Here is a 12,650-nt window from a genome sequence, read left to right on the forward strand (position 1 = left end):
AAAACAAGCCATTATCATACAGTAAATGGAAGGTGCAGCACAGGGATCAGGGAAATGGAGACGTAGCTAAAGCGTTTTATTAAGCATCATGCCTATTAAAACCAAACTACAGCCAGATGCAGAAATCATATGTAAGATATCACGTTTTGCTCTGAGAGGTCACTCTGGGCTCTGATAACACACATTGAATCCCGCTTCTGTCGCCAAGTGGCTGCACTGTATCTGAGGCGCGCGGCTTAATGAAATCCCATTTACTCTGTGTGACATGCTCATCATTTGCTACGCTTTGTAAATAGATAGTTGTGATGCCGGGGGAGGCGGGGTGGGGTTAAATACTCAAATAGTCCCGCCCCGCCCCGCTCCCGCGTTTACGCTTTCCCTCAAGGTCATGACACCAGGACGGTGCTGATGACGGGAGCCCGCCTCAGCCTCGGGTTAATGAGAAGCGATAACTGTGAATCATGGCTTTAGTGCAATGTGTCAGGATGGATTGATAGCATCTGGACTATGGATTAAATAACCCACAATAGCCGGAAATGTGTTTTCAGCTATTTACATTCACAGTGGAACCTCCACGTCCCACTGCATTTTTTGCAGGGCAAATAGGTAGCACAAAAGGCAATTGCTTCTCTCACTTTGTTGAGCTTGCATTAAACTCTCTCTGAGTGTATTTAGCTTTTCCCTTGCTATTTCAACGATTGTTATTTATTATGCTCTGAGAGGTCACGCTTGTGCTAATTAATCCCGCTTCTGTCCCCAATATATGTAAAAAAAAATTAAATGACTCACAATACCTCAAATATGTTTGTCATTTACAGTGGAAGTTCCAAATTCAAAAAGTCTTCTAAGCTCGACAGATATGATTTTTTTAAGGCCGATAATGATACCGTTTAGTAGTAGTCGAGGAGGCCAATAAGGGATATTTATTTATTTGCAGTAAAAGTTAGCTAAACAATGCTAATATACATCAGTAAACAGTGAGACAGGGCTTTAAGTTCTTTTTTCAACATTTTTTTAGGAAACTTCGGATCACTAGCGACATAATTTTTTATGTGGGGCTAATGTGGTTAATTTAGCACCAACAAAAATATGGGGATTTCACAAACACTTTTTTTACGTGTGTCTAATGCTGCGGGTCACAAGAGTATCAACATTTTCATTTCAAAATATAGAAAATCTCCTGGGAAAATTGGTAAAAACATGGGATTTCACTACATCACAATAACTCGCTATCTACTCAATTGTATACATTTTTATAACAGTTTATGGATTCAATACATTGTTAGGTTTCTTCGTGAGGAACCCGGAAATATTGCAATCATTTAAGTAAAAGCTACTCTGGGCTCCTTTTGCGTAGCTTATATATGAGACGGACATCTTCCTGGATGTTACAGAAAGTTTGAGAATGTGTGAGCTCGTCTTACCTTATATAAAAGTCTCCTATTTGTCAAGATATTTACACAATAATTAGATTCTTGGCACAAATATATTTTCTCTCATTTTCATGTCCATCCATTTCTGCCGCGTTGTTTGATTCACGGAAAATGAAACTCGCGGCGCTCTTTTAGTGATCCCATGCGTGCTCCAAGTGTTTGCGAAAGGAGGCCTGTTGTGCGACTCCACGGCTGCAGTAGCAAAAACAAACAAAATGAGACAAGGAAGATGCCAGAAAAGAAGGACAAAAACTGGATTTTCCAGCAAAAATTAAGTTTGGACAGGTGGAGACGTACTGTACAGGAGAGAAAGGGGGACATGGCCGTGTTGAAAGCAGCTGAACAGGCCGCAGCAGGATTCTCACAAGAACTCAAATAAATGCCCTTTCAAATATCAGAATATATTTTGGAATAATCATTGACAGTGAGAGTAATTTTTCTTCCAAAATGAATTTAAAAAACATTGAGCTGCAGCAAAATTATTTATTAATTTTAAATACTAAATACTGGTATCATGCGTGTATATAGTATATAGTGTATGGTATCGGCTGATGTAATTCTGTTCTGCACGTCAAAATGCCAAATATCGTTGTTGATAATTGGTCGATCGCTATTAGAAATCCAACCACATATTTTGGGCAGTCAATGCTGGCACAAAAGCCAGAACTAATTTCACTCTGTGAGTGAGTTTGGCTTTTTCGTTGTCTTCTTTTGCCCTTGTGAAATAATCTCTATATTTCACAGAAATCATATGCGTTATATGATCACAATGAGCTACTTTCGGCCTCATTACTTACATTGGAACACATGCTTGGTGAAATTTATCCTGTGTGACTACAGTATGAAGTCTATTGCTAACATTAGCTGACAGTCAGTTTGTTAATGACACATTTATTGTCCCTTTTTACACTTACAGTAATGCTTAAGAAGGAGCAGCAAGACTTACATTTTACTAGGGTTGTCAAAATTAACGAGTTCAATCATGTGATTAATCACAGAAAATGATCGCATGAATCATGTACACACACAGATTAATCATGCAACTTATTTTAAACGCACAAGCTCGTTTACCTTAACTGTTATACAGTCAGTGATTAAATGAATGCATACATCAGTGCAAACATTAATATGGAGACCCTAACTGGTTTGCTCGCTGGCAAATTTCTATCCAAAATACAACCTGAAAGAACTTTAGATAAAACTGTCACCAAGTTTTGCACAAATTAATAACATGCATTGAAGTAAAACGTTTAAGAAATGTTCCTGCATGACATTCTGGCAATAAAATTGTTTTTGTGTACAAATATTGTGGTCAATTCTAAAGGAAATTTTAAATATGCACTTGAGTAATCACCTGTGATTAATCATGATTAATCCAAATTCCACAATGTGATTAATCAGATTTCTTATTATTTACCGGTATTTATTTTTAGTCAAATCATGATTTTTTTTTTCTAAATTTAAAACACTTCCATGTTGTCTACATAACATGTAATGGTGGTTCTTTGGTCCAAATTTTGCATACATTGTTTTACAGACCGTTTTCAAGCAGCTTTCTGACCGTCTCTTCTTATTTACGTGCCTCCACTTGGACTGCGTCTTCTCCCCCTCAGCCATGTTGTAGTTTTTAGTGCTTCCATAGCGAGTCTACTGACAGATATAAGTTAGAACTAAATGCTACTTTGTTTTAGAAATGGCAAGAGTGGAAGATGCATGTGCATGTATTGTTTTATAAATATCTCCGCCATGCCTCCATGGTTTGATTTAAAATTTCCTGGACTTATGCAGATCCCAAATACACAAGAGCAGGTACCAATAGGTAAACAAAAAGTTGGTTTTGCTTATTAGATCCCACTTAAAATATATGCTGGACAGTTGATACAGGTTTTATTCAAGCAGGTTTGACCCTGGAACGAATTGTGGTGTTCCCTCAATTATCGCAAGGTTAAGTTCCAGACCCCCCCATGGGATATGAATGTCCGTGCAGTAGGGACGCCATTTATTTTATGATTTATATTAATATTACATGCCTTTGAAGTCTTTATTAGCTCTCCACACAGCTTTCACACACACTTTATTTGCTCTCAAAACACTCTCAAGACCAACTTAATTGTTTTACATGTAACTTCAATGGCTACTCAAACCTCAATGTACTTAATATTACTTTAAAAACTGTGATACAATTTGTCTTCATTTTAAATGGTAACTTACAAACCCCGCTTCCCTATGAGTTGGGAAATTGTGTTAGATGTAAATATAAACGGAATACAATGATTTGCAAATAATTTACAACCCATATTCAGTTGAATGCACTACAAAGACAAGATATTTGATGTTCAAATTCATAAACTTTATTTTTTTTTTTGCAAATAATAATTAACTTAGAATTTCATGGCTGCAACACATGCCAAAGTAGTTGGGAAAGGGCATGTTCACCACTGTGTTACATGGCCTTTCTTTTTAACAACATTCAGTAAACAATTGGGAACTGAGGAGACACATTTTTTAAGCTTCTCAGGTGGAATTCTTTCCCATTCTTGCTTGATGTACAGCTTAAGTTGTTCAACAGTCCGGGGGGTCTCCGTTGTGGTATTTTAGGTTTCATAATGCGCCACACATTTTCAATGGGACACAGGTCTGGACTACAGGCAGGCCAGTCTAGTACCCGCACTCTTTTACTATGAAGCCACGTTGATGTAACACGTGGCTTGGCATTGTCTTGCTGAAATAAGCAGGGGCGTCCATGGTAACGTTGCTTGGATGGCAACATATGTTGATCCAAAACCTGTATGTACCTTTCAGCATTAATGGCGCCTTCACAGATGTGTAAGTTACCCATGTCTTGGGAACTAATACACCCCCATACCATCACAGATGCTGGCTTTTCAACTTTGCGCGTATAACAATCCGGATGGTTCTTTTCCTCTTTGGTCCGGAGGACACGACGTCCACAGTTTCCAAAAACAATTTGAAATGTGGACTCGTCAGACCACAGAACACTTTTCCTCTTTGTATCAGTCCATCTTAGATGAGCTCAGGCCCAGTGAAGCCGACGGCGTTTCTGGGTGTTGTTGATAAACGGGTTTTGCCTTGCAGAGGAGAGTTTTAACTTGCACTTACAGATGTAGCGACCAACTGTAGTTACAGACAGTGGGTTTCTGAAGTGTTCCTGAGCCCATGTGGTGATATCCTTTACACACTGATGTCGCTTGTTGATGCAGTACAGCCTGAGGGATCGAAGGTCACGGGCTTAGCTGCTTATGTGCAGTGATTTCTCCAGATTCTCTGAACCCTTTGATGATATTACGGACCGTAGATGGTGAAATCCCTAAATTCCTTGCAACAGCTGGTTGAGAAAAGTTTTTCTTAAACTGTTCAACAATTTGCTCACGCATTTGTTGACAAAGTGGTGACCCTCGCCCCATCCTTGTTTGTGAATAACTGAGCATTTCATGGAATCTACTTTTATACCCAATCATGGCACCCACCTGTTCCCAATTTGCCTGTTCACCTGTGGGATGTTCCGAATAAGTGTTTGATGAGCATTCCTCAACATTATCAGTATTTATTGCCACCTTTCCCAACTTCTTTGTCACGTGTTGCTGGCATCAAATTCTAAAGTTAATGATTATTTGCAACAAAAAAAAAAGTTTATCAGTTAGAACATCAAATATGTTGTCTTTGTAGCATATTCAACTGAATATGGGTTGAAAATGATTTGCAAATCTTTGTATTCCGTTTATATTTACATCTAACACAATATCCCAACTCATATGGAAACGGGGTTTGTAATTAGAAAGTAGTTTTATCGATCAACCACTGTTCAGTATCAGTCAATTTCCATTGAAAAGGATGTGATCGGCCAATGCCGATTAATGCCTTTCGATGCCGATAAATAAACTGCATTTCTTATAAGTATCATTATCACTGGAGGATAAGACTAAACATGTTACACACCGAGTAAGAAAAGCAGCAGCAGATAGGACGGTATACCAATCGCTAAATGCAAACTTGAAACACCGAAAAAAATAAGTGCTTAGTAAAGTGTGGAAATTGTAGCGTTTTACAGCAGAAAGTAAGCAGATAATTAACAAACATAAGAGTCATAAAGAGAGGATAATATAACATCAACTGTTGGTGTGTAGCGTCACACTTAATGGGAGGGCGGATCGATCAATATAGTGTTGAAACCAAGGGTAGTATCTGTATCAGAGTGATTAGATTGATATTGACATTTTTACAAAATCTTTTTTTGACATTTTTGTTATTGTTCAGGGAATCCCTGAGCACAGGAGCAATTGAAGGGCAAAAACCAATGCGGATTAAAAGGATTTGTATTTTGGATTTGTAAATAGCAATTTTTGCTTTTGTGTATTTATTGTGTACTACTTGACTTAGTATCGATCAAACAATAATTTGTATGTAATAAAAGAGAATTAGGAAAAAATATTGTGTTCATATTTTTACACTGCCATCCAGTGTTGTTTTCTGAGTATAACTGTGGTTAAAATTGACAAGGTAAACGGTATAGAAAATGGGTGGATGGATTAAAATGTACAATTAACACATGTGATCGGTGTCTGTGATCTCACTCATTGATGATCTGAAGCATAAAACCTTGATCAGAACACTTCTACTTTACAGTATCAATAATAAGCATTTTTCTGGCAATTTAAGGGTGGGTCCTCTATTTGAGGTTTTTCACCATTTGCTGGAGGTTTTGGAACAGAAACCCCACAAATAGCCAGGATTTTCTGTGTTTCTATTTCCATGATTTCCTATGAGGAAAAATAGCTTTAGAGGTTCCACTGCAGCAAAGAGATATTTTTTTTTCTGCCACTGTCTCATCATTTTGTATTCCTGCTTATTCGTTTCCACTTACTAGCGAAAGCGATTCTTTACCACAACCAAGTATGCGTCTCCTTTTTTTTAATGATCCCGTTAAACGAGGCGCGTTTGAGTTCTGAGTTGTTGCACACAAAAAGACAAAAGTCTGCCTTGTCAGGGGGAGCAAACACACCTCTGCCTCGCGTCCTTGCCTGACTTTTATATTTGCTGCAGTTCAATTTAAAACAACAAAAACACACGTCGCAGCTTAGAGAGGATACGCTGAGCTTCTAACACCACAACAGAATTAGTCTGATCAGAAGCAATACGACCTCGGCTGCAGCCTGGTGACATTCGCTTCTGTCGTTTGAAAATGCATAGGTACCATGTTGGCGGCCATAACAACAACAATAATAAAGGACCCGATGCATTGACTTTGCAACACATTAGCAAGTCTGCTTGCATGGTCACAATATTAGGTACACCTCATGACAGCCAATACAATAATGCTGCTTTTTTATTGTCCTTATATTTGTTATTTTGGCAAAAAAAAATGCATTTTATTATTGCTAATCACTTTCATTTTAGCTGACCTTATCAGAATCTTACTGTTGCTACATCAAATGATACATTGTGGGGGTTTAAAGCCCCATGATATTTATCTGCCTATGTTAGATCACAACCAGAAAATACAAATATATATATATTATTTATGAATAAAAACAGTCTCTCTTAATTAGTAGGTGGCTCTTGACAAGCTTATTTGTAGCTGGTGTTTAAAACAGCACACAGCTCCAATCATATAGAGGATCTTTGACTTGCAGTATGTCCTTGAAAACAGAAGCGCACTACTGTTGCATAGTGGATCTTTGACTAGTAGTCGGTCCTTAAAAACAGCACAGTTCCTGCAATATAGATCATCTTTGACTGGCAGCATACTGTTGGTCCTTAAAACAGCAGAGCACTAAGTTGTGATATACATATAGAGGATCTTTGACTTTTTTGCAGTCACACATGAACAAGACCAGAGTACTCCTGTTATAGAGGATATTTGACTTCACAGTGGCTCCTGTCATATACAAGATCTTTGACTCGCAGTTGGTCCTTAAAAACAGCAGAGGATTACAGAGGATCTTTGATTAGCAGTAAGTCTTTAAACGCAGAAGAGTGCTTGTGTTACATGTAGGATATTTGTTTTGCGGTAGGTCCTTAAAAACAACAAAGATCTACTCTTATTTACATATAGGATCTTTGACGTTTTGCTTTAGATCCTTAAACAGCTGCATGCTACTGTTACATAGAGGATCGATCTTTGGCTAGTAGTTGGTCCTGCAATATAGAGTTTCTGCAATCTTTGACTGCTAAAACAGCAGAGCACTATATAGGATTGACAAGCAGTTTGTCAGTTAACACAGGAGAGAGAGAGCACTCTGGTCATTCATAGGATTTTTGACTTTTTGCATTCACACAAGGAACAAGAGCAGAGTACTCCTATCATCGAGCATATTTAACTTTTTGTAGCAACTCCTGTCATATACAGGATCTTTGACTGGCGGTCCTTAAAAACAGCCGACCTTCAATACAGAAGATATTTGATTAGCAGCAAGTCTTTAAAAGCGGATGAGTGCTCATGTTATATCTAGGATATTTGTTTAGCAAGTGGTTCTTAAAAACAGCAGAGAGCCCCTCTTATTTAAATACTATCTTTGACTTTTTGCAGTCAATCCTTCAAAAACAGCTGTGTGCTACTGTTACTTAGAGGATCTTTGATTAGTGGGTAGTCTTTGGAAACAGCAGAGCTCCTTATTTAAAAAGGATATTTGACTTTTTGCAGTAGATCCTTAAAAACTGCAGCACACTACTGTTACATAGATGATCTTTGACTAGTAGTTAGTGCTTAAAAGCAACATAGTTGACTAGCACTAAGTCTTTAAACGCAGAAGTGTGCTCATGTCATGTTATATGTGGTGTATTTGTTTAGCTGGTGATCTTTAAAATTACAGAGAGCTCCTCTTATTAACATATAGAATCTTTGACTTTTTGCAGTAGATCCTTAAAAACAGCTGGATTCTACTGTTACATGCGGGTCATTACATAGTTGGTTCTTAAAAACAGCGGAGTAGATGATCTTTGACTGGCAGTATATGTCCTTAAAACAGCAGGGCACTCTTGTGATATAGAGGATCTTTGACTTTTTCTGCTTGAGTGCTGTGTTACAAAGAGGCAAGCAGTTGGTTCTTGAACACAGTAGAGAGAGCAATCTTGTATAGGATTTTTTACTTTTTGAAGTCACATGTGAACAAGAGAAGAGTACTCCTGTTAGAGCATATTTGACTTTTTTCAGCAACTCCTGTCATATCAGGATCTTTGACTGGCAGTTGTTCCTTAAAAACAGCAGACCTCCTTAAATACAGAGGATCTTCGATGAGCAGGTAAGTCTTTAAAAGCAGATGAATGCTCATATGTGTATGATATTTGTTTAGAAAACAACAAAGAGCTCCTCTTATTTTAATCTAGGGATCTTTGAATTTTTGCAGTAGGCCTTAAAACAGCTTCATGCTACTGTTATGTAGAGGATCTTTGACTAGTTGTTGGTTCTTAAAAACAGCAGAGAGCTCCTTTCTTTTAATTAGGATCTCTGACTTTTTACAGTAGATCTTTCAAAATCAGCTGCATGCTATTGTTACATAGAGGATCTTTGACTAGTAGGTAGTCTTTAAAAACAGCAGAGAGCTCCTCTTATTTAAAAATTATCTTTAACTTTTGCTGTAGATCCTTAAAAACAGCAGCACACTACTGTTACATATATGATCTTTGACTAGTAGTTGGTCCTTAAAAGCAACATAGTTGACGAGCAGTAAGTTTTTAAACGCAGAAGTGTTCTAATGTTATATGTAGTATATTTGTATTAGCGGGTGGTCCTTAAAACAACAGGGAGCTCCTCTTATTTACATATAAGATCTTTGACTCTTTGCAGTAGATCCTTAAAAATAGCTGCATTCTACTGTTACATGGAAGTCATTACATGGTTGGTCCTTAAAAACAGCGTAGTTAGATGATCTTTGACTGGCAGTAAAATGTCCTTAAAACAGCAGCGCACTCTTGTGATATAGAGGATCTTTGACTTGTTCTGCTTGAGTGCTCTGTTACAAAGAGGCTACAAGCAGTTGGTTCTTGAACACAGTAGAGAGAGCACTCTTGTATAGGATATTTGACTTTTTGAAGTCACACATGAACAAGAGCAGAGTACTCCTGTCATAGAGGATATACGACTTTTTGCAGTGGCTCCTTCAAACAGCAGAGGGCTCCTGTTACATAGAGGATCTTTGACTGTCAGTTGGTCCTTAAAATCAGCAGAGCATTCCTGTCTTACAGAGGATTTTGGGGTTTTGCAGTCACACCTGAACAAGAGCAAAGTACTCCTGCCATAGAGGATCTTTGACTTTTTGCAGTCGGTCCTAAATATTAGCAGAGCGCTCTTATTATATAGAGGATCTTGGACTTTTTGCAGTAGCTCCTTAAAAACAGCAAAGCACTCATGTTATATGAAAGATATCTGACTAGTATATAAAATAGGCAGCTTAAAAACATCAGAGCACCCCTATCATACAAGGATCTTCACCTGGGCTTTTTTGAGAAGGGCCTTAAAAACAGCAGGGCACTCCTGTCATATTGAGGATCTTTGACTAGTCTTAACATGACCAAATAAAAATGTAGTGAGGTGAAAATTGACATTACAGACTGCAGCTTGTCCTTAGCTTTCTGAAACTGTGTCCCCCGAAGAATTTGACTGCTCATGATCTAAACAACGACACCGTAGGCCCTTTATGTCCACCTGACCTGCATGTAGTGATCGCACACCTTGCGAGAACGAGGACTGTCGCCATCCCGTGCAGATCCCCTGCATATCTTTCCATCTGTTTTCTCCCTTATGGACCACAGCGACTGCCTTGCCTTGGAGGAGAGCGACTGGCGGCATCATCGATTACCTGTGCTCTCCATCGATCAAGTCGTTTATTTTATTTCTTTTTTTCCAAAACTGCCCAACCTACTTCGGATAGTAATGCCGCACACATCAATGATGAACTTGGCATTAATAATGCTGCAGGACTTTATGACTATAATGCACGGAGGCCTCACTCAGTGTAACGACTGGCCTGCAATAATTCCCCTTGAATGACACGCATAGATGACATCAATGCTGTTATTTATGGATAGTGCCTAATTAAAGATGAGATAAAGATGGATGGATGGAGAGGGGACGGTGGGGGGCATCTTTTGTGTGCCCCTTTTTTCCTAATGATGCATGCAGACAGTGAGCAGTGATGGTATGTTTCACCTACAGTCAAGGTGCTTCTTCTTGGGTCCGCTCACTTCGTGCGTCGTGGCCTTGCACACGGCTTTGCTGATGGCTGAGCCGCTCATGCTGTGCTGCGCGACGGCGATCCGGTCCGTCAACGTCGGTCCGGACATGGTGAAAGCGGTAGTGGCGACGGGAGGAGGCGGAGGGAGGGATAGTAGAGGACGATGAAAAATGTCTTTAACGGCGGGGAGGACGGTACTGCCCTCTGTGAGGATCGCTAGTGCAGCAGCAAGCACCGACGCTTCATGCGTTTCATAAAACCAACATTCGGCTTCCCCAGTGCGGAAATAAAACAAAGCTTGACGGCAAAAAGCTGTAAAGTCCCAGGTGTCCCTGAACGCAGCTCGTGCCAACCGAGGAGGACGCCGGCAGGATTAGGCTACACCGCGGATATATATATAAATATATATATTGCCTTCAAAATAATCACTAATTACCATCAAAGAGACACAATATCACCCATGATGATGCGAGTCTCCTTGGTTCAAGACGATAGCAGGAACATTTTGTCCTCCCTTTGTCACCATCTCTTCTCTCGGTGTCGCCAGTCTTCCTACAAAAGGCTGAATTCCTCTATAGAGGTCGCCCATAGGCTGATGCTGATTTGGTGAGCGTGCGTGCGCGTGTGCGTGCGTGTGTAAAATGGCAGTACATGAATCAGGTGACTAAGCAAAGAGCGAATTGGACCACTTCTCAAGTCACTCCGGGGAGGGCGTCTTAAAGCAAACGGGCTTGAATTCGTTTCATTATAATACAACATGTTTATTGTGTATTATTTGCACACGTACTGGGTTGAAATGCACACAAAAAAAAATCATAGGTGACCACCATGTATCCCACCGGGCAGCCTCCTATCTATTCTTTATGATACTGTTTACGTACATAGACAATCAGTTTCATGTTAGATTGATTAGTCACCTCATTAGGTACACCTAACGCAGGGGTGTCAAACGTATCAGGCCCGCGAACAGTTTTTATCCTACCCGCGGGATGAGTTTGCCAAGTATAAAAATGAGCCAGAATTTTAGAATGAAAGAAACTGCTGTTCTAAATGTGTCCACGAGATGTTGCAATAGCAATTCTTTGTATCTTTCTAGATTATGCAAAAAAAAATAAAAACCACATGATGGGACGGCGTGGCGCAGTGGAAGAATGGCCGTGCGCGACCCGAGGGTCCCTGGTTCAATCCCCACCTAGTACCAACCTCGTCATGTCCGTTGTGTCCTGAGCAAGACACTTCACCCTTGCTCCTGATGGGTGCTGGTTAGCGCCTTGCATGGCAGCTCCCTCCATCAGTGTGTGAATGTGTGTGTGAATGGGTAAATGTGGAAGTAGTGTCAAAGCGCTTTGAGTACCTTGAAGGTAGAAAAGCGCTATACAAGTACAACCCATTTATCATTTATCATTTATGTTAGTGCACCATGCAGTTGAGGAAAATGAGCAATCTACATAAATAACACCCTGTAATGTATTAATATTTATTAATTAATATCTTGATAGATTGAAAATGAACACCAATGAGTTGACTTATTATCCCATCATTTATTCAGAAAGTATAAAAAATGATTTTACCAGGAGTAGATTTTTCTCCATGTAGCCCCCGATCTAAAATTAATTTGACACCCCCGACCTAACCAATTAGCTATGTACGATATCTCAAATTTTCTTCCCGATTTGATACTGAGTAAAATTCAGTATGTGTGTATATATATATATATATATACACACACACACATATACATACATATAGTCGAGGTTTCTGTGGTTTATCCGTTATACAGTGCTCAATACCGAGGTAGAGCAGAATATACGTTAGGTCAGGAAAAAACACAGAGGCTATATCTTCCCTACAAGCCTGTTTCGCAGGTTTCTCTGCTCTTCGGGGGATTTTAAAATAACCTTTGTGTTTTTTGCTGACCTAAGTTATATACACATATATATATATATATATATATATATATATATATATTAAAACTACAGTAGTATTGGCCGCTAGAGGAGCCCAAACAATACTGTTTAATATTGTG

At 39.2% G+C, this 12,650-nt stretch overlaps 1 protein-coding gene and 1 pseudogene across 3 annotated transcripts in view; one reads left to right on the forward strand and one right to left on the reverse strand.

Moving 5' to 3' along the window:
• The window catches only part of LOC133607709 (phosphatidylinositol-binding clathrin assembly protein-like), a 35,501-nt pseudogene extending 24,282 nt beyond the window's left edge, over positions 1-11,219 (reverse strand).
• The window catches only part of LOC133607710 (ras-related protein Rab-39B-like), a 30,697-nt gene that overhangs the window by 977 nt on the left and 17,070 nt on the right, over positions 1-12,650 (forward strand). The window lies entirely within an intron of this gene.

This window comes from Nerophis lumbriciformis, linkage group LG09, assembly GCF_033978685.3.
Source record: "Nerophis lumbriciformis linkage group LG09, RoL_Nlum_v2.1, whole genome shotgun sequence".
NCBI classification, from domain to species: Eukaryota; Metazoa; Chordata; class Actinopteri; order Syngnathiformes; family Syngnathidae; genus Nerophis; species Nerophis lumbriciformis.